We start from the raw sequence: 3690 nt of genomic DNA, 5'->3' as shown, positions 1-3690 counted from the left end.
AAGAAGATGAAGAGGATGTGTACTATACGTAGATATATGTGTATAGAAGTGTTGTAAGTGGCGGTGGTGTTATATCGATATAATGATTGATTTAATTAAGAAATTAAATTAAATGGTGACTCTTTGTTGTTGAACGATGCAAAAAAGAGTTGTGAAGAGTCACAACCCTATACAGCGCTGACATCTCTCGATAATGATTACATCTGATGTAGTATAGGGAGATACAACTGCAGTAATTGTCTTAGTGCATTTATTACGATAGTGCCTTAGTGGTGTAAGTCTTATGTGGGATGGGAAAGCGGATTTTTTTTTGTAAACAAAGTGGAAGTTTAGAAGGCAATCTGATAGCAGAGTAAGCGGGGATATGAAGCGTGTAGGAAGCGTGTACGTATCGAGAAAAGTAAGGGTTGAGCAGCAGTTGTGCAGTGTATTTATTAGGAATACGGATTCGTTGGTGTAATTTTAATTTGACAGTGAATATAAGTTGAATTTATTTGTAGAGTAAGTGGATGTTCAAAAGGTTATGGAATAGGACTGAAAGCATGAATACAAACTGTGGATGGATGGTCCAGCACCCCAGGGACTTCAAAAACATTTTCATTAAATTAAATCATATGATATCATTCATATTCATCATATCATATCATATCATATTAAATATTAAAGGATTGAAGTTGGATTTATTTGTAGACTAAGTGGAAGTGTAAAAATCAATCGTATAGGAGTGTAAGCACGAATACAAAATGTGCAGGGGTGGTCCAGGTAGTTGGAAAACATTTTCGTTAAATCACATTAAATAGAAAAGGATTTCAATTTAATTAACCATAATATGGATTTATACGTGTATTTCATAAATTATTGTATGATTTGTAGTTATATAAATAAATTACCATGAAATAAGCAATTTGATATTGACCATGTAATATAAATTTTTCAGATAACATTTGCAGCATTAAATAAATTTGTTGAAGTTGGATTGAATTCCCCGAAGTCAGTATAGGAATTTTGGAATGCAACAACATACATGGTATATGTGTTATATGTCAAACTGAACAAAAGGAGTAAAATAGAATATAATGTAGAATTAAATAAATTAGTTGAAGTTTCATTGAATTCCCCGAAGTGACTATAACAATTTTGGAATGCAACAACATACATAGTGCATGTGTTATATGTCAGACTGAATAAAACAAACAAACAGAAAGGTGTAATTAATGCGACAGCATAATTGTATTGTATGATGGAAGGATACCTTTTTATAAATTGGCAAAGACTTCGTTGTAAACAACATTAGTGGTAATATTTTTTGGATTACCATCATTGTCATGTATGAGAATATGAAGTCCATCTTTTCTTTTGACCCTTGAGAGTGCAACATATAGTTGGCCATGACTAAAAACTGGGTGTGGCAAATACAGTCCTATGTGGTGTAATGATTGTCCCTGAAATTTGTTTATAGTCATAGCATAAGAAACTATGAATGGAAACTACCTCCTTATAAGTTTGAATGGCCATGGAGATTCAGAAGGAGACATATTTATTCTGGGTATGTATGTCCTATTTCCTGAATTAGACCCAGTAATTACTTCAGCCTCAATCACATTAGATCCGAGTTTGGTGATAATGAGCCTAGTTCCATTGCACAGGCCATCAGTCTGGTCGAGATTTCGTAATAGCATGATTGGAGTTCCAACCTTAAGTTTTAATTTATGATTAGGTATACCTGATGTTTGCAATGAATATAGGAATTTAGGTGGCAATAATGCAAAAGCAGGGTTGAGCAATTCATCTTATTTATCAATACTATCTGCGCTGCAATACTCTTTTTCATGATTGGGTATAAGTGATAGGACATAATCATTTATTTTGTCAACAATTTCTTTTTTAGAGGCAAGAACAGCTCTTTTTTGCAAGTAATATGTGTCACTGTAGTTATCTATCAAGCTGGGATAGGTGGCTTCAACAATAGCATGGATAGGATCATCATAATTTTTTTATGAGAAAGTCATCTGGAATAGTGATTTCTGAAAATCCGTCATTATATTGTCCAATTTTTCCATCTCCTATGTCAAGTAGCCAATGTGAAAATTGTTTGATTTCTTCATTGTTGGGTTGTTGGGGAGCATTTGATAGCAATCTCATGTTTTTTATAAGTTTAAGAATTTGGCAATGGTCCCAAATGTATGATGCATTTATAGTTGCATGGACGATGTCTGAGCGATTACCTTTTGGAACAATTGGCAAGATCTGTTTGAAATCTCCCCCAAAAACCATAATTTTCCCTCCAAAAGGCAGATTGTTTTGCATGATGTCTTTAAGACTTTTATCTAGTGCCTCAAATGCAAATTTGTGACACATTGGAGCTTTATCCCAGACTATTAGTTTTGTAACCTTTAATAATTCAGCTAACTCACTGCCTTGATGAATATTGCATGTTGAATTTTCTGTTGCAGGGACTGGTATAGCAAATTTGGAATGTGCAATCCGACCACCAGGCAATAGTAATGAAGCAATTGTACAAACAATTCCACCATTGGAGCGTATACCAGATGATAAGGTTGTCCAAACAAATGTTTTGCCAGTTCCACCATATCCATAGAGAAAGTAAACTGCAGCTGATTGAGTGTTAACCACAGACATAATGGTATTGACAATAGTTTTTTGCTCATCTGTAATTATATATTCACACATTAACAAATAGTAATATATACTATTGTGATTAAGGAGTTCCTATATCAAATGTGTCATAATTTGTGAGTACCTGTCAGCAATTGGTATGCCGTGTAGTATTGTTCTGCTAACATTTCTTTGTCATATGCCATTTCATTATGGATCAGATTATTATGATGTTGGTTTGGTGCATATCCTATTGGGTATGGCATGGATGGAAAATCTCGCAAGCTTCTTATGTTCACTTGTAGCATATTCTCAATCTCAGTTAAGCATAAATGAATTGTTTCCTTTTCAGCAAGGCGAATACCTGTGATTAGCAAAATAATAAACATAATGATTATGAGTAAACAATATTTATTTAGAATATATAAAATCACCTTGTTTTCTATGATTGAATATGATATCATCTGCCATCCATTGCCATGTCTGTTGCCAAACATATTCTGATTTGTCCATGGTGTTCATAAATAAAAGCTTGACAAATAATTTTCTTAGGTAGTGTGCAGTACCCCAATTATTAGCTTCCTGTAAAGCACTAATAAATTCTTGACCACTACCTAGGAAGCCTTTTGCAAAACATGCTTCCCTAAATGTAGGATATACCAGACCGTTGACTGTTCTAATGTCACTGTAAGACTGTGCACCTTTGGCAGTGGATAGCATCATTCTAAGGTAAAACAGTTCACCAGCTGAAGGTGGGACCCATATGAGTCTGCCTATTGCATTCCCTTGTTTTCTTGGTTGCCAGCATCTTTTGCGGGTGACATAAACAAATCTTGAGATATATTGATGATATGTAAGATCCCATCCATAAGAATATATTTTGTTAGAATGCATCCAAGCTGTGAACATGGATTCTTTTATTGTGTTTTTTGATTGGACTTCACCTATTTGTTGATCATCTGTCCAGTAAACATGTTGTTGATTTTCAAGGTGGAAATATAGCCGCTCCACTGCCGGGGAACGCGCATGCATTGGGAATGCAAAAATTTTCCAACATGCTTCTGGGGGAGATAC

The 3690-nt window shown here is 34.5% G+C and overlaps 1 pseudogene; it reads right to left on the bottom strand.

Annotated features, from left to right (window-relative positions):
* Nucleotides 1–1256: 1256 nt before the first annotated feature.
* LOC112999336 (ATP-dependent DNA helicase PIF1-like) lies at nt 1257–3129 on the bottom strand (annotated as a pseudogene).
* Nucleotides 3130–3690: the final 561 nt, after the last annotated feature.

Source organism: Glycine max, chromosome 14 (assembly GCF_000004515.6).
Source record: "Glycine max cultivar Williams 82 chromosome 14, Glycine_max_v4.0, whole genome shotgun sequence".
Lineage (NCBI taxonomy): Eukaryota > Viridiplantae > Streptophyta > Magnoliopsida > Fabales > Fabaceae > Glycine > Glycine max.
This window is presented reverse-complemented; position numbering and strand designations above follow the sequence as displayed.